At 43.7% G+C, this 19325-nt stretch overlaps 1 protein-coding gene across 4 annotated transcripts in view; it reads right to left on the bottom strand.

Moving 5' to 3' along the window:
- Positions 1 to 18900, bottom strand: part of LOC124595182 — a 134765-nt gene extending 115865 nt beyond the window's left edge. Inside the window, exon 1 of one of the 4 annotated variants that reach the window (XM_047133797.1) lies at positions 18803 to 18900. The gene's annotated coding sequence lies outside the window, so the exon portion shown is untranslated. Of the gene's footprint in view, positions 1 to 18779 lie in introns of all 4 variants that reach the window. The other 3 variants (XM_047133795.1, XM_047133796.1, XM_047133799.1) reach the window with 3 other exon arrangements.
- Positions 18901 to 19325: the final 425 nt, after the last annotated feature.

Here is a 19325-nt window from a genome sequence, read left to right as displayed (position 1 = left end):
GTGTCGCATGGGACGGACCGCAGCGATACTTCGCTCGCGTGTGGGGCCGCTTAAGAGCGTCTAGCCTCACGCGCACATCTTTTGTTTTCGGAGGACGTCTGACATGAAGCCAGTTGCGGGACACGAAGAAAGCGTGATTGGTAAAAATGGTTGTGTCGTGACAAAGACGTAGCGGAAATAGTAGCTTTTTTTGAGAAAGAAGGGGCAATCGGAGAATCTTTGGCGTTTTTATCTTGAAGCTCTTTCTTCCAGGATTTTTGTGCAAGAAGGTTCAAATGGCTCTAAGCACTATGAGACTTAACATCTGAGGTTATCAATCCCCTAGGCTTAGAACTACTTAAACCTAACTAACCTAAGGACATCACACACATCCATACCCGAGGCAGGATTCGAACCTGCGACCGTAGCAGCAACGCGGTTCCAGACTGAAGCTCCTACATCCGCTCGGCCACAGCGGCCGGCGTGCAAGAATGAATGACACCATTGGCCAGCTGAATGTTCTTTTCAGCAGTTGGTGGGCATGCCCCGTTTGGCGCGAAGAAGAAGAACAGGCTGTACAATTCTACTAGCTTGATGAGTTAGCTGTGGTATGGAGATGCGTCGACAGACACTGAGGCGCGGATATGGTGAATATCTTAGCAGCCGATCGCGGTCCAAAGTTCGTCTTGGAGTATCATCCTCGCCCTGTACTTCAGAGACACAGGGACAACGGCATCATTCTGCACGTCTCTTTTCTTTTTTTTTTTTGTCATCAGTCTACTGACTGGTTTGATGCAGCCCGCCACGAATTCCTTTCCTGTGCTAACCTCTTCATCTCAGAGTAGCACTTGCAACCTACGTCCTCAATTATTTGCTTGACGTATTCCAATCTCTGCCTTCCTCTACAGTTTTTGCCCTCTACAGCTCCCTCTAGTACCATGGAAGTCATTCCCTCAAGTCTTAGCAGATGTCCTATCATCCTGTCCCTTCTCCTTATCAGTGTTTTCCACATATTCCTTTCCTCTCCGATTCTGCGTAGAACCTCCTCATTCCTTACCTTATCAGTCCACCTAATTTTCAACATTCGTCTATAGCACCACATCTCAAATGCTTCGATTCTCTTCTGTTCCGGTTTTCCCACAGTCCATGTTTCACTACCATACAATGCTGTACTCCAGACGTACATCCTCAGAAATTTCTTCCTCAAATTAAGGCCGGTATTTGATATTAGTAGATTTCTCTTGGCCAGAAATGCCCTTTTCGCCATAGCGAGTCTGCTTTTGATGTCCTCCTTGCTCTGTCCGTCATTGGTTATTTTACTGCCTAGGTAGCAGAATTCCTTAACTTCATTGACTTCGTGACCATCAATCCTGATGTTAAGTTTCTCGCTGTTCTCATTTCTACTACTTCTCATTACCTTCGTCTTTCTCCGATTTACTCTCAAACCATACTGTGTACTCATTAGACTGTTCATTCCGTTCAGCAGATCATTTAATTCTTCTTCACTTTCACCAGGATAGCAATGTCATCAGCGAATCGTATCATTGATATCCTTTCACCTTGTATTTTAATTCCACTCCTGAACCTTTCTTTTATTTCCATCATTACTTCCTCGATGTACAGATTGAAGAGTAGGCTACAGCCTTGTCTTACACCCTTCTTAATACGAGCACTTCGTTCTTGATCGTCCACTCTTATTATTCCATCTTGGTTATTGTACATATTGTATATGTCCCGTCTCTCCCTATAGCTTACCCCTACTTTTTTCAGAATCTCGAACAGCTTGCACCATTTTATATTGTCGAACGCTTTTTCCAGGTCGACAAATCCTATGAAAGTGTCTTGATTTTTCTTTAGCCTTGCTTCCATTATTAGCCGTAACGTCAGAATTGCCTCTCTCGTCCCTTTACTTTCCCTAAAGCCAAACTGACCGTCACCTAGCGCATTCTCAATTTTCTTTTCCATTCTTCTGTATATTATTCTTGTAAGCAGCTTCGCTGCATGAGCTGTTAAGCTGATTGTGCGATAATTCTCGCACTTGTCAGCTCTTGCCGTCTTCGGAATTGTGTGGATGATGCTTTTCCGAAAGTCAGATGGTATATCGCCAGACTCATATATTCTACACACCAACGTGAATAGTCGTTTTGTTGCCACTTCCCCCAATGATTTTAGAAATTCTGATGGAATGTTATCTATCCCTTCTGCCTTATTTGACCGTAAGTCCTCCAAAGTTCTTTTAAATTCCGATTCTAATACTGGATCCCCTATCTCTTCTAAATCGACTCCTGTTTCTTCTTCTATCACATCAGACAAATCTTCACCCTCATAGAGGCTTTCAATGTATTCTTTCCACCTATCTGCTCTCTCCTCTGCGTTTAACAGTGGAATTCCCGTTGCACTCTTAATGTTACCACCGTTGCTTTTAATGTCACCAAAGGTTGTTTTGACTTTCCTGTATGCTGAGTCTGTCCTTCCGACAATCATATCTTTTTCGATGTCTTCACATTTTTCCTGCAGCCATTTCGTCTTAGCTTCCCTGCACTTCCTATTTCTTTCATTCTTCAGCGACTTGTATTTCTGTATTCCTGATTTTCCCGGAACATGTTTGTACTTCCTCCTTTCATCAATCAGCTGAAGTATTTCTTCTGTTACCCATGGTTTCTTCGCAGCTACCTTCTTTGTACCTATGTTTTCCTTCCCAACTTCTGTGATGGCCCTTTTTAAAGATGTCCATTCCTCTTCAACTGTACTGCCTATTGCTGTATCTATAGCGTTAGAGAACTTCAAACGTATCTCGTCATTCCTTAGTACGTCTCATGCTGACTAATAACGGTGAGCATTATTAACAGCACCGGCATCGTTGAGAACTCTTGGTCCACATTTGCTCAGATCACTGCAGTTATCTGTCCCAAATCCAGCATTGCTGTAGTAGATTCATGCGTTCCGCAGTCTAAATGTCAGGCCAGCAGTTACTATGATCGTTGGAATTCAAGCTCGTGAGTAATTTTAGAACATCAATTGCGTCTAAAGCGCACTTTCTCATTTATCTTCAAGTAATGCTGAAACCGGCAGGTTTAGTTGGTATACCTCACGTAGGGCACATTTTGTTACATCAGTTGAAGTTCTTTGACAAGCAGATGCGTTTAAGGTGTGTTTTTAATCGAAAAATTTCATTTAAAACTTTTTACTGTTAACACCTTCCATTGGAATTGTGGTGTCATCGCCAGACACCACACTTGCTAGGTGGTAGCTTAAATCGGCCGCGGTCCATTTAATACATTTCGGACCCGCGTGTCGCCACTGTGTGATCGCAGACCGAGCGCCACCACAAGGCCAGTCTCGAGATACGGACTAGCACTCGCCCCAGTTGTACGGACGACATTGCTAGCGACTACACTGACGAAGCATCGCTCATTAGACGAGCAGATAGTTAGAATAGCCTTCAGCTAAGTCCATGGCTACGACCTAGCAAGGTGCCATTAGCCTTACATAGTTTGATAGTTATCGTATGAAATGTCTCATCAAGAACGCTGTATACAACAAGGATAGATTAAAGTTGAGTATTCCAAAAGCAACGTACTTTTCTTTATATCATTCAATAAGTATCCTGTTTCAGACCATCAAGTCCGCCTGCTTGCTTAATGGCCGCCTCCCTTAAATAATGTGCGTAGTATTGGCAATCTGTCAACACTACAGGAATCAAATTTAATACCATGTAATTCTCCACTTCATGACCAACGTCTAGGGTCATAAATTCTTCGCCTTAGTCTTTCCGTTGTGCACAATAATTTCACCTGCATCTTAAGGGCCTGTCTACATCTAATCTACGTTGATACTCCGCAGTCTACCGTACGCCGCACCCCGTACCACTACTAATTCCCTTTCTTGTTCCACTCCAAAACAGAGCTAGGGAAAAACGACTGTCCGTATGCCTCCATATGAGCCGTAGTTTCTCGCATCTTATCTTCGTCGTCCTCACGTGCAGTATATGTTGGCGGCAGCAGAATCGTTCTGCAATCAGCTTCAAATGCCGGCTCTCTAAATTATCTCAATATTGTTCCTCGAAAAGAACGTCCTAGCGTCTACAGGGATTCCCGTTTGAGTCCCCTAACTATCTCCGTAGAACTTAACGTGTTGTTCGAACCCACCAGTAACAAATGTAGCAGCACGCCCCTGAATTGCTTCGATGTCTTGACCTGATACGGATCCCAAACACACGAGCAGTACTTCAGAATACTTCGCACTATCGGCCTATATGTGGCCTCGTTTACAGCTGAATCGGCCGGCCAGAGTGGCCGAGCGGTTCTAGGGGCTACAGTCTGGAACCGAGCGACCGCTACGGTCGCAGGTTCGAATCCTACCTCGAGCATGGATGCGTGTGATGTCCTTAGGTTAGTTTGGTTTAAGTAGTTCTAAGTTCTAGGGCTGATGACGTCAGCAGGTAAGCCCCATAGTGCTCAGAGCCATTTGAACCATTTTTACAGCTGAATCACACTTTCCTACAAGTCTCCCAATAAACCGAAGTTGATTATTCGGCTTTTCTATCACAATCCCCACGTGCTAGTTCCATTTCTTATTGCTTTGCAGCGTTTCTCCCAGATATTCAAACGACTTGACTATGTCAAGCAGGGCACTAATTACACTGTATCCTAACATTACAGGTTTGTTCTTCCTACTCATCCGCTTTAACTTACATTTTTCCACATTTAGGGCTAGATGCCATTCATCACACCAACTAGAAATTTTGTCTAAAACATCTTGTATTCTCCTGCAGTCACTTAACTTCGACATCTTACCGTACGCCTCAGCATCATCAGCAAACAGCAGCAGATTACCGCCCACCCTGTCCGCCAAATCATTTATGTATACAGAGAATAATAGCGGTCCTATCACATTAGTATGGGGCACTCCTGATAACACTCTAGTCTCTGATGAACATTCGCCATCGAGGACAACATACTGGGTTCTATAACTTAAGAAGTCTTCGAGCCACTCACTTATCTGTGTGCCTATTTCATATGCTCGTCCTTTCTTTAACAGACTGCAATGGGGCAGCGTGTCAAACGCTCTCTGGAAATCTAGAAATATGGAATCTGCCTGATGCCCTTCATCCATAGTTTGCTGTGTATCATCTGAGAAAAGTTTCGCACGAGCGATGCCTTCTAATAGTAATATTGAAAATCTCCCAGAACAATGGAGGCAGGAAAGAAAGATAAGCACCAAGACGGAAGGAGGAAGTGAAATGAATATTCAGGCGCTGAGAGGTTACGCGATTTTATTTCAGGAAGTACAATATCAAATTGCATTGAAGAGCCAAAGAAACTGGTACGCCTGCCTATATCGCGTAGGACCCCCGCGAGCACGCAGAAGTGCCGCAACACGACGTGGCATGGATGGACTAATGTCTGAAGTAGTGCTGGAGGCAACTGACACCATGAATCTTGTAGGGCTGCCCATAAATCCCCGTAGAGTACGGGAGGGGGGAGGGGGGGGGGGCTAGCACGATGGGGTTTAACATCTGAGGTAGACACCTGATATTTATTCGAACATGCCTCTAATAAAATTAAATTTGCATCTGGATTTTATTCACGTCTGTATACTGTCTTAGGTACGTGTTGCATCAGAGACAGGTTAAAAGCAGTCCGTTACTTAACAGAAAATAATCCTCTGTGTAAGGCTGTCGTTCTTCAGTTTGTCAGGGAGATCTTGAAACACATCCTGTATAATGTCTTGAATATCAGTTACTTTTATAAATTATTTCAAGGGCACAGAATGGGCACAATAAAACAGGCCTGCCCGAGGCAGGATTGGAACCTGCGACCGTAGCAGTCTCGCGGTTCCGGACTGAAGCCCCTAGAACCGCTCGGCCACAGTTGTCGGCTGACCTTTGTCACTTCAGTATGTGAACAGTTATTGTAACTGGTATCAAAGCTGATTTGCCGAATTACTTGTATTTCATGACGTGAAATTCGACCCTGCTTTACTCGTTGCAGTTGGACAGCCATGACTGTAAAGATATCACATACTTAATGATACAAAAGGTAGACAACTGATATTTATTCGAACATGCCTCTAATAAAATTAAATTTGCATCTAGATTTTATCCACGTCTGTATACTGTCTTAGGTACGTGTTGCATCAAAGACAGGTTAAAAGTAGTCCGTTACTTAACAGAAAATAATAATCTGTGTAAGGCTGTCGTTCTTGTTTGTCAGAGAGATCTTGAAACACATCCTGTATAATGCCTTGAATATCAATTACTTTTATAAATTATTTCAAGGGCACAGAATGGGCACAATAAAACAGGCCTGGAAAATAAGACTCAACTACTGTTTTCTGGTGTTCCAACTCTTGCTGACGGTTACGGTTTCATTCGATGCAGAAGGCGTTTGGTGCTAGTTTTCTATTAGATATGGATTGCAGTGTTTGCTGGACGTTCTCCCAGAACATTTCCAGGCAAACTCTTGCCCAAGCAGCTCATCATGCGTTTTCCACGAACTGTGCTTCGCATAACACTTGACAATATACACGTGTTGTATTAGCGTGAGCATCATTTTGTGCTGATTAACCTGGATACTAAACAAGTCTTCTCGTCTCACTCAAACGAAATGACGCAGTTATGTTCTCGGGACAGCTCTTGCGGGAGATACGGACACAGACATCTGACAACCGAATGGTGCATCGAAATCATGATTTCCAGCATCTTCTGTCATGGGCAGATCTGTTCATAAACAAGCCTCAACTACGCGTCAGTCTTACAAATATTTTCCGGGTCAGTTTCATTCTGCCAGTTCCGTACTAACCGTGACAAACTTCCATGAACAACTACATCCAAAAAGAAAATCTCTCTGACTCCTTACTTTCCAATTATATGAACACTTCCAGGGATCATTTGCAAAGCCAAAATTCCACTGGTTTGGTGTTGTCTTCAGTCTTTCCCTATGTGGTACCAACCTTTCTCAGCGTTACTATTACAGCCAAAATTCTCTACAACCCATTTTGCTTAATATACATCTGGTAGTCCCATCCAGTATTCACCCGATACTGCTCGTTTCAGCACCCTATTTACTACTCGTGGATGCCTTAGCAATGTCACGTCAACCTGCCCCTCCACCTGGCAAGTGTTTTTTGGTCAGACTTTTATCACACCTCTTTAGCACTTCTTCAATTTATAGTTCATCTACGTTCTTAGTTTTTAATATTCTTCGATAGCCCCATATTTCAGATACATTCAGTACTTTCTCAGAGAGTAGTGATTTTACAAATTGATACCAGATTTCACGGTTTTCGAGAATAAGAAAAAAGACTTATCGGCGGAATAAAGGAGGTAAAGAAATGGAGGTTTGAAATACGGATAAAGGGAGGAAAGAAGCATAAAAAAGTTGGAATTGAATTACTTGCAAGTTTTGTATTGCTGTTAAAATTTCAAACCCTGTGAATATAACCACTTCCTTCTGTAAAATAGACATTAGCCTTTACATTTTCTGTAGTAGTCTAAGGAGGAAGTGCTTACCTTCACCTTTTATACTTTCGGCACATTCATTGGCAAGACACTTAGAAGATGCAAAAAGGCCACTAAAGACACAGCTTACACTACACTCGTTCGTTCTCTGTTAGAATATTGCTGCGCGGCGTGGGATCCTTACCAGGTGGAATTGACGGAGGACATCGAAAGGGTGCAAAAAAGAGCAGCTCGTTTTGTATTATCACGTAATAGGGGAGAGAGTGTGGAAGATATGATACGCGAGTTGGGATGGAAGTCATTAAAGCAAAGACGTTTTTCGTCGCGGCGAGATCCATTTACGAAATTTCAGTCACCAACTTTCTCTTCCGAATGATAAAATATTTTGTTGAGCCCAACCTACATAAGTAGGAATGATCATCAAAACAAAATAAGAGAAATCAGAGCTCGAACAGAAAGGTTTAGGTGTTCGTTTTTCCCGCGCGCTGTTCGGGAGTGGAATGGTAGGGAGATAGTATGATTGTGGTTCGATGAACCCTCTGCCAAGCACTTAAATGTTAATTGCAGAGTAATCATGTAGATGTAGATGTAGACGGAAATGCCGGTCTGAAAGACAGTTATATAAGAATATATCGAGAAAACTACAACGGCACATTTCTAGTATCAGCCAGTTGTATAGAGGGAATATGATTAAAATAACGCCTCGGTTCTGGTGGACTTCTGATGCGTCATGTTAATTTCACAATCTCATGTGTATTTAGTTTGTTACATGTGGCTGAGTTCTAGGTTGGATTTCATCATGCACATTTTGCCTTTGGCGTTGCAGGACGGGTGTTGATGTAATAGTGTGGTCTCTTAAAGACCTCAGCACTACCTGGATGGAACCGCAGACTTCCGTGTCCACATTTCTTCCTCCCCACACGTCGCTGAACTCGTTTGGTCCAGTGAGACAAAAAAGAAATTTCTCGTACCTCATCATACAGATACCTATTGTAATCTACACTTATTATAAAGTTCCTCACCGTGTTTTTCTGTCTGTATGTGAAAAAAACTACTGCAGGTATTTTGATACGGTTATCACTAATACATAGACTAATTCACGAGGAATATTTGTGTATAATTTTTAAATATTTCTTCTAAACTGACTGAACTATTGTGAATTAAATTCCTCAGTCGCCTTTTCCTGTCCGCATTCCAAGTCTAATCTCAGGAACTACTGTAGTGGTTTGGATGAGGTTTTCACTAATACATAGATTGATCGACAGTGAGTTTTGTGGCTACTGTTTATTACCGCTAGGAGAGAAAAGTCGTTCGGCTGCAGATACTTAGTACCACCCGTGCAAAGCCAGGGCGGGAGGCTAGTATTTGCTATTCACACCACGTACTCCTTAAGTCCCATAGTGCTCAGAGCCACACCACATACTCCAGGAGCGTCTACTGTTTACGATTACCACATTCACGCACAGAAGAAAATATCGTCCTCTAGACAGCGTGCGTAGGCCTTTACAATAGATACCGGACACAATGAAATCGCATAAGGTAGGAGCAGGAATCAAATCCCTCTCCGGTCATTCAGATTTATATTTTCCTTGGTTTCCCTAAATTGATTAAGACGAACCTTGACCCATCAGAGCTTGTGCTCCATTTGTAATGAAGTCGTTGACGAGACGATATAGCCTAACTTTCCTTTCTTCCTTCTTTTATGTACTTTCATTAAGCCAGTACCAGGTGATCGGAGAGTCGTTTATTCTGATTTTCGATTTTCAGCTCAACATTTTGTGTACTTGGCCGAAAATGGACACATCGATAAATGGCGTATCGATAAGTTCATCGAACAGAGACTGTGAAATAAAGCCAAGAGCACTTGTTCAAGGCGCTCACATAGTTACCATCACAAGCTCGTGAAAGAAGTGTGTTAACACGAGATGCAGCTTCTGATCTTGGAAACTAACGAATCGTAGATACTTATATGGTTTGAAATCATATGGATCTTCTGATAGCGTAAAATCTGCAGCTGATTCTGCAATAGTTAAGGAATGACACCATCACTGGTCGAGTTTTCAGGAAGAGAAAGGAAGAATGTACAATCAAAATCGAAGAGAGATACAAAAGAGAGATACTTTGCTACACTATTATTTTTGCACCTTCTAAATATCATGTCTCATTTACCTAAATCTAAGTTGCTCTTCTGTTGCGCTCTCAAAGTAAAAAAGAAGGCCCTGCAATTCAATATAATTAATGAGTTGGTCAAATTACTGTATCTATGTACGACTGAACCTTTGTGAATGGCCAGAGCCACTGGATATCCAGAGTGAAAAATCGTTCAGGCGAAGTGCGTGGCACAATGCCAGCAACGTTTTTATTTCTTTCTACGAGCGAAGGGCTCCATGAATCACAATCGATATTGAAACTGTATGGATGTTTTGTTCCAGAGAGAGCGAGACAGACTAATAGACAGATAGACTGATAGATAGTAAGGTGGAGAGAGGAGAGTGGTGTGGGAGCGAGAAGTCGATTTAGAGGGCTCTACAATAGTGACACAACACAGGAAAGCACTTTTCGACTTTGACATTGCACACAAATAACATATTTCATAAGCAGAGACGAGAAAGATCGTCCAATCTTAACTGATAGGTGTAGGTTCGAGTGTCAGGCAAAGTTTTTCATAGTAAGTGCACGGTTCTCCTTACAGCAAAAATGTCAAGAACAAAGGTAAAATATTGTGCATAAAAAGACAAAAAGATAGATTACTGTTCGATTATACGTTTGGCGATCAGTTACTAGAAAGTCAGAACACTAAAATAAACTAAGGAGCCAAAGCATAATGACCACTTCCCACTGCGAGAATGAATGCTGGATGGGGATGTTGAGAGCATATGGCGCGCTAAGGAAAGTATGTAAGCGGAGAGGAGACGAATGAGTAATAATTCTAGCGACGTTACGGGCCGCGAAAAAGGGGAAATTCAGTGACATAAGCGACTTTCAGAAATGGCAGATTGTTTCGGCCTAGGAACAAACATCTCGAAGACGGCGAACCTGGTAGGCTGTTGGTGTGTTGCCGGCCGTTGTGACCGAGCGGTTCTAGGCGCTTCAGTTCGGAACCGCAAAGCTGCTATGGTCGCAGGTTCGAATCCTGCCTCGGGCATGGATGTGTGTGAGGTAGTTCTAACTCTAGGGGACTGATGACCTCAGATGTTAAGTCCCATAGTGCTTAGTCATTTGAACCATTTGTTGGTGTGTCACTATCGAGAGCGTGTATGGGAAGAGGTTGAAGGACGCTGAAATCACGACTAGGCAACAAGGTGTTGGACGTCCAAGCCTCATCACAGAAAGTGGATGTCGCGGGCTTGCCCCGCTCAGTAAAGTACACTACGGGCCATTGAAATTGCTATACCACGGAGATGACGTGCTACAGACGCGAAATTTAACCGATAGGAAAGAGGTGCTGTGATATGCAAATGATTAGCTTTACAGAGCATTCACACAAGGTTGGCGCCGGTGGCGACACCTGCAACGTGCTGGCATGAGGAAAGTTTCCAACCCGTATCTCATACACAAACAGTAGTTGACCGCCGTTGCCTGGTGGTTCAAATGGCTCTGAGCACTATGGGACTTAACATCTTAGGTCATCAGTCCCCTAGAACTTAGAACTACTTAAACCTAACTAACCTAAGGACATCACACACATCCATGCCCGAGGCAGGATTCGAACCTGTGACCGTAGCAGTCCCGCGGTTCCGGGCTGAAGCGCCCAGAACCTCACGGCCACCACGGCCGGCTCGTTGCCTGGTGAAACGTTGTTGTGATGCTTCGTGTAAGGAGGAGAAATGCGTACCATCACGTTTCCGACTTTGATAAAGGTCGGATTGTAGCCTATGGCGATTGCTGTTTATCGTATCGCGACATGGCTGCTCGCGCTGGTCGAGATCCAATGATTGTTAGCAGAATATAGAATCGGTGGGTTCAGGAGGGTAACACGGAACGCCGTGCTGGATCCCAACGGCCCCGTATCACTAGCAGTCGAGATGACAGGCATATTATCCACATGGCTGTAACGGATCGTGCAGTCACGTCTCGATCCCTGAGTCAACAGCTGGGGAAGTTCGCAAGACAACAACCATCTGCACGAGCAGTTCGACGTCTTTTGCAGCAGCATGGACTATCAGCTCGGAGACCATAGCCGCGGTTACCCAGAAGCGTCTGCGATGGTGTACCTAGGTGCACGAATGGCAAAACGTCATTTTTTCGGATGAATCCAGGTTCTGTTTACAGCATCATGATGGTCGCATCCGTGATTGGCGACATCGCGGTGAACGCACATTGGAAGCGTGTATTCGTCATCGCCATACTGGCGTATCACCCGGCGTGATGGTATGGGCTGACATTGGTTACACGTCTCGGTCACCTCTTGTTCACATTGACGGCACTCTGAACAGTGGACGTTACATTTCAGATGTGTTACGACACGTGGCTCTACCCTTGATTCGATACCTGCAAAACCCTACATTTCAGCAGGATAATGCACGACCGCATGTTGCAGGTCCTGTACGGGCCTTCCTGGACACAGGAAATGTACAACTGCTGCCCTGGCCAGCACAGCCTCCAGATCTCTCACCAGCTGAAAACGCCTGGTCAATGGTGGCCGAGCAACTGGCTCGTCACAATACGCCAGTCACTACTGTTGATGAACTGTGGTATCGTGTTGAAGCTGTATGGGTAGCTGTACCTGTACACGCTATCCAAGCTCTGTCTGACTCAATGCCCAGGCGTATCAAGGCCGTTCTTACGGCCAGAGGTGGTTGTTCTGGGTACTGATTTCTCAGCATCTATGCACCCAAAATGCGTGAAAATGTAATCACATGTCAGTTGTAGTATCATATATTTGTCGAATGAATACCCGTTTGTCATCTGCATTTCTTCTTGGTGTAGCAGTTTTAATGGCCAGTAGTGTAGAATAGGTGGCGACCTGTCACAGACCCGACGACGTAGTCAATGTTATTGCACGCACAAGTGTTTCGGAGCACACTTTCAGTGCAGTCTCTCCTCTCGGTAGCGCAACGTGGCCGCCGTCACCATCGCTGTCAGCATGTGCAGTGGCTACATTCGTGACAAATCCTTCTGCAGTATCGCACAAGAAACATACGGCTTGTCGTAGCTCTATTACATGACCTATTTCAAACTCAAATGGCTGTTGATAAAGGCGTCTTCCTTTTCTTAAAGGCATTCTTGACTAATATCAACTCACTACATCCACTCTCAAACGAAACTATAGCAAACGATCGTTACAGCTCTTACTTAAAGTAAACCCGATTTGGATCCTCACAGTGGCGCTGCTAGTGCAGCTCTTATTCAACTGGCACTAAATTAGAATAGAGGTCATCTTGCAGATGTAGAAACACACCTACCAACTTTATTTCACACAACTCCTTATTGGTGTTGGAATTTTTTTCCGTCAGTGTAATTTATTTCTTTAACTCCAGTCGACGAACGCGAATTGTAGTTACCCAACTTATTTCGGTTTCTGTCCATAATGGCCACTTTTAGATCTAATTAAAAAGTACCTTATTTTATCCTAATACCCTGCTACTCTCTCGCTGGTCAGACAAGCCTTTGCCCTCTGTGACGAACAGAGACGAAGGACATAATTGCCCGGAGAGCTAGAATAGTAATTAAGAAAGCAGTAATTAAGACACAGGACTCGGATTCGGGAGGAACAGGATTCAAATCCCCGTCCAGTCATAGTGCTCAAGGTTGCAGTGATATTCCCGCAGCTACTCGAGGCGAATTCCAGGATTATTCTCGTGGAAAATTTACGGGTGAATTCTTGCAGTTTTCGTCTACCTACGTTTGAATCCCGCCTCTAATGATTTATACTCGGTGGGATGTTAGATCTAAAGCCGGCTTTCCTTGGCTATCTTTCCCTAGTTGAGGTCTCCGTCTCTACTTTCCCGGCCGCCCACTAGTCATCAAACCCTAACCTCGCTTCCTTTGAGCGTGTTGTGCCCGCTGGTACACAGTCAGCTGTGGGCTATTTCGAGCAAGGCGTTGATTGTACAGAACTGGGTCGCTAAACACGGTCCACTAGCGCCACTTATCCGCTCGGTGTTTGCTTCACCACTCGCAGTGATACTGCCACTTGCTGGCATTACCGTCTGCTTAGCTTGCGAAAGGTGTTTTCTTGAAGCCTACCTTATCTCTTCCTGTCATTAGTCTTCGATATTTGCCATTCTCGAGCCACTCTGGTTGTCTTCAGTTTTCTTATAAAACTTAAGCCGGCCGGTGTGGCCTAGCGGTTCTAGGCGTTTCAGTCTGGCACCGCGCGACCGCTACAGTCGCAGGTTCGAATCCTGCCTCGGGCATGGATGTGTGTGATGTCCTTAGGTTCGTTAGGTTTAAGTCGTTCTAGGTGACTGATGACCTCAGATGTTAAGTCCCATAGTGCTCAAAGCCATTTGAACCATTTTTGAATAAAACATGACTTCCGATGTTTTTCTGTTACTTATCCGCCTCCTTTTTTCCCCGGATCTTCCAATCACCGTTCATAACTTGAATTGCCCCATCTGTTTATTGATTGTATAGCCACTGAATTGCTATTTATTTATTTAATGGGATAATAATAATTATTAAAAGGTGACAATTTTATTTAAGCATTGATTTTACTCTGTCGATTGTTGCGAGTCAGCGATAGTGCAATGCTCCTCGCTTTGGAAAATACACATTTTATAAGAATTATTTGGTCCAGGAAACACTTTTGCGATCACGGTTGCGATTTAGACGGTATTCGCTTACTTGCACTGATTAAAAGTTATCGTTTCCGAAAGACGCACGTTCGATTAAAGCTGTGTGCACTTTTCCGCGTATAATGAAAATATTCGTAACACGTCGCGTAACAAAAGGAAACATCAGAAACACAACCGTGATCAAACGAAGAAAATATATGATAACATAAATATTCTTCGCTGTTATTCAGGACAGGCTCAGGCTCAAATGGCTCTGAGCACTATGGGACTCAACTACTGTGGTCATAAGTCCCCTAGAACTTAGAACTACTTAAACCTAACTAACCTAAGGACAGCACACAACACCCAGCCATCACGAGGCAGAGAAAATCCCTGACCGACAGGCTCAGATTAGACTTTGCAATTTTTAGTTCTAGGAAATGACAAGACGTTACACTTAGGAGATATTTGTTTTGAATAACTTGTATTTACCTTCTCTCTCTCTCATTTTTAGCCGGCCGCGGTGGTCTAGCGGTTCTAGGCGCTCAGTCCGGAACCGCGCGACTGCTACGGTCGCAGGTTCGAATCCTGCCTCGGGCATGGATGTGTGTGATGTCCTTCGGTTAGTTAGGTTTAAGTAGTTCTAAGTTCTAGGGGACTGATGACCTCGGAAGTTAAGTCCCATAGTGCTCAGAGCCATTTGAACCATCTCCATTTTACAGCCTTTATACCTTCACATCGATTAAGGAACTTTTCCTTCTCTACCGACCAGTACGAGAACAAAATTCAGACTCAAAAAAATGTCTTACATCGAATTATTACATGCTTAACCCTTAACAATCATATATAGTTTCGTAGTACAAACAACGCTAATTTATTCCGTGCCCTAGAAAGTCTTTGATATACTGAGCACAAAAATGAAAATAATAAAACTATAATTACATTTTTAATATCATGAATACTTCTTTAAATCATGAAAATAAGGTATGACACCGTCGTAATATTAATTTTCATCGTTGTAGCACTACAAACTGACGCTTTTCTTTCGATCCGTATAGCTTGGAGATGAATTTTTTTTTCACGTTAATGTCATTCTAGAAGATTCGGGACAGATTTCCCTTCTATGAAGCCGAAAGCCTGACTACGCCCTAGGGCTAGCAAGAGTCTTTCACCTCCACAATATTAGATTTCACTCCCTCACATCCTCCACCCCTCATTTTCAGACCACATATATGTATTAAAAAACGTGTCTGATATTACTCCACGCTTTCCTGAGCTCCGACCTCGTCCCTAGGGGTGCAACGGAATTCTTACCCGCACTGTATTTATTCAAAGTGGGAAATCACATGGGTATCAGGTTGGGGAACGGTGAAAGATGCACACACATCCTCACTCTTCCGTCCACTTACATGCAGGATGTCCCAAAATGATCTTCACAACTTTGATCACAGTTGCGGCACAATGCACACACACACACACACACACACACACACACACACACACACACACGTTTAACAGAGTTCACTGTGTGCGCCTTCTGTAGCACACAGGACATCTGAGCGATATTCTGTTTCCCCCTATGTCCAGTTTAGCATGTCCTCAATCACATGTGTCATTGTTGTTGTGATGCAGGTCCCACACCGGGGTAGGGTAGACAGCATCCTTCACAAACCCGTGAAAAAAAAAATGGGTTCCGCTTTGCCTGGATGTCGAAGTTGATCTTTATCCACCATTCCACACTACGCCATCTGCTGGGGAGGGTGGCAATTTTCGTAACTAAACTGGAGAAAAAAAATCAGATGTGAGTGAACATTACGTCGCAAACCGCACCTTTCTACATAGCCCCTTTTTTGAAATATAAGTGATCAAAGTTGTAAAAATCAGTTTGGATGTCCTTGCTAATGCTGTCGCCCAGTGGCACAAAAAATCGTTGATCAGCTCTCTGACATTAAGGGAAAGGACAATGATTGTAGTTTCTTTAGGAAGACTCGTCACTTAAATGTTTTAGCGCATGCACAGCGCTGAATAAGATTTATGAGAATTATAAACTGTTAATGTGGATGAGGCCGTTGTGTCTGCATTTACTTGAAAGAAACAGCTGAAACGGCGTAGATGGTAAATGAAGCGTGGTGAAGCGCCCTTACTGGGGAGAGATTCTCTATTGAAAAGAATTAATTGTACGGAGGTAGGGAATAGAGTGCGGTGACGCAATGAGTTGAGAATTTGGGATGGATGTTATGTTGTGGAGTTCGTGTTTGGAAATTGTGGGAGATGGGTAGCACGGCGAAATCCAGAATGCAGGCAGAATGAGAATTGCAGAAATAACCGCTGGTTTCAAGGTGGGAAAGAAGGAGACGATCTAAAACTTGCGAAGGACTTTCAGAGGCTGCAGAACGTGAAGCTGGCTGTAAGAGTTAAGGGGATTCCAAAGAATAAATGGAAAACGGCTGAATAAGGGCTCTGAGGAGCTTGAAGTGAATGATTCGACGGCTTGAGTGTGTAATTAACATATAGCGGTGAGCAGCAAGAAGAGCGGCACATGATGTGTCGTGGTCTTCGGAAGAGATGTTTTGTAGTACAGTGGATGAGTGAAGGGAGTTAATATATTTACTGGCACATAGAATAATCTGATTAGGGCGGTTAGCTCAATTTTTGTAATGAGGGACTTTACAGTGGAGAAAAGTAGATTGACAAGGAAAAGGGGGGGGGGAGGGGTTTGTGTGTCCATGTTGACTGCCTCTGTGTGAATTTGGGGGGGTGGGGTGGAGGTGGTTCCCCTCAATGTTCGGATTAACCAAGATGGGACCAGAGCTTTCCCCAAAGAGATCTTTCTGGGTTTCACTGGATTCCATCCTCTGGGCTACAATCTCTTGACCAACCATTTTGATGATAATGGAAATGGTGGGTCGTTGAGATCGCTCTCCCTCCCCCACCCCCTCTCCGCCCCGCCACTGCACGTTGTATTTATGATATGCCCTTTCTTCTGATGACTTTAAACAGCGACCCTCAGGAGCCAGTTCGCAACCACGTGCTCCAGCAAGCGCTGTGATGGTACTTACTTGCGAGTGAACTGAGTCGGCCGGGAACCGTGGACCGCTTTGTCGCCCGAGGTCGCAGCCACATAAAACGAAAGAAAAAGGAACCGCAAGCCACGTCCTGTTTCCCCAGCACGAACAGCTTCCGCTTGCTCAGAAATTCTCTCCACGACACGCCAAACGCTGAGTGCCAAAAGAGTGGCATGGAGAAGAATAATAGTTATAATAACTACGCTTATTTAGTATGGTATGTTGAATAGAAAAAATAAACACCGCTCCCCTCTTACATCAATGAAGAATCGAAATGAAGGCAACCATTAATAAAAAAAATGAGGATGGAATAATTGCAGAAACGTTGAATTTTATTGATCAAACCTTTAAAAAAACCGTTTACAATCTAATATTCTAAAGATATGGGACGTCGTAGTCTGTACAAAATAAAAGTACTCAAAATTTCAAGAACACTAATTCCGATTATGCTGAAGAGTACGCAGTCGCAGATGGAGGAGGCTACAGCATCTTCTGTTAACATTGGAAATGATAACCAACTGTCGTCATGCTAATTAACAGCAATATATTTTACGTTTTTTGGGTTTCATTAATATTTTTTCACGTTGAAATGTTGTAAGGTAGTAGGCATCAATGAACATTGATTTATTGTCACACTGTGTCAGCGATATTCTCGTTCAGACTTTTCATTCATGGTTTTCATTCTGAAGAGCTGCACTATTATGTGAAAATGTAATCCATTTGCACCAATATCATTTTTCGTAAATTGTTCATTCTTGCACATCCTTCTGTCAATTATTGAAAGCAGATTCGTACAATAATCATCTGTCGTTTTCACATTAAGTCAGTCAGTGCCAGTAATAATCGAATTCTTTATGCAACCCTTCACTGTATTTTTCTGAGTTTCTCGATCCATCCTTTTTCATATCTGCCGGGTGAACCTTTGCACTGCATAAACTCACACACGCACACACACACACACACACACACACACACACACACACACGTACTTTAGTAGCGTAATTGTAGTATGATGCATTTTAAGTTTTGGTGTCTTGAAGTTACTGTCAGTGCACGGTATGAGACTTACAACGGGAGATAAAAAATTTAAAAAAGTGGATCACGGAACAGTGAAAGATGTAATTAGGAGTGTAATGCAAATGTAGTGAGCAGGACGAGAAGAAAGGTAAATGGATAGCATATGGATCAAGAAATGCTTTGTTGGAGACACGGAAATACCAAGGTGTTGACCTGACGGAATGCGGGCAGATGATGGAATAGGTCTAGGAACAACAAAGATGCGGTGAGCCCAAGAATGTAAAACACGAACATTTGGAGGAGGCCTATATCTTGTAGTGATGATGATCATGATGACGACGTATCTTGTCAGATGACTATTATTTAGTCCAGTGCAGTCGTATATGAAAAGTCTGACACATTTCGCCGAAGATCATTTCTTGTTTTGGAATGAATGAAAATGTTAGAAGAAAATGTGTTAATAAGAATGAGTAGTAATTTCACTGACATACACTTAGATCTAGCCCATCGTTTTGGAATGAATAGGAGTAAGCTTACGCGTGCGTGAACGTCACACTGACCAATTATCAGAGAAACCCGATACGTCTACGCTGGCGACTCGTTCAATGGACGCCGTAACTTTCCGCTAGCGCCGCTTGACTCAGTAGCCGGGTTCCCCGCCAACAGCTGCCGTGACGCAATTCTCAGAAGCCAAGTTGGCAACGGCCTTATTTCCTGGCTGCAAAAGCCGACACGTGGGGCGCTATGAGCAACTAGGCAGCTCGCCCACAGATGGCAGCACAGTACGGCGCGAACCAACGACGTCCCCGACCTACGAGTCACGCCAGGAATTGAGTCCAAGGGCCCGCCGGTCGGCAGGTTGCACAAGCCGTGCAGCTGACGTAGGCAGGGTCCGAAGGCCCACTTCCCCGTCATCGGCATGCCGTTGGCCTCGATCAAAGTGATTAAATCTTTCTTCAGGAGAAGTACTAGCAATCGATCATCTTTGATTTTCAACGTCCCAGTATCTGAATCCTCTCCCGATAAATTTTATTACGTAGCTGATACCGGTACAACTAAATCTCCTAGTTCCATCGTTCTTCT

Source organism: Schistocerca americana, chromosome 2 (assembly GCF_021461395.2).
Source record: "Schistocerca americana isolate TAMUIC-IGC-003095 chromosome 2, iqSchAmer2.1, whole genome shotgun sequence".
Taxonomy (NCBI): Eukaryota; Metazoa; Arthropoda; class Insecta; order Orthoptera; family Acrididae; genus Schistocerca; species Schistocerca americana.
The sequence above is the reverse complement of the archived record's forward strand: the minus strand, read 5'-3'. Positions and strand labels throughout refer to the sequence as shown.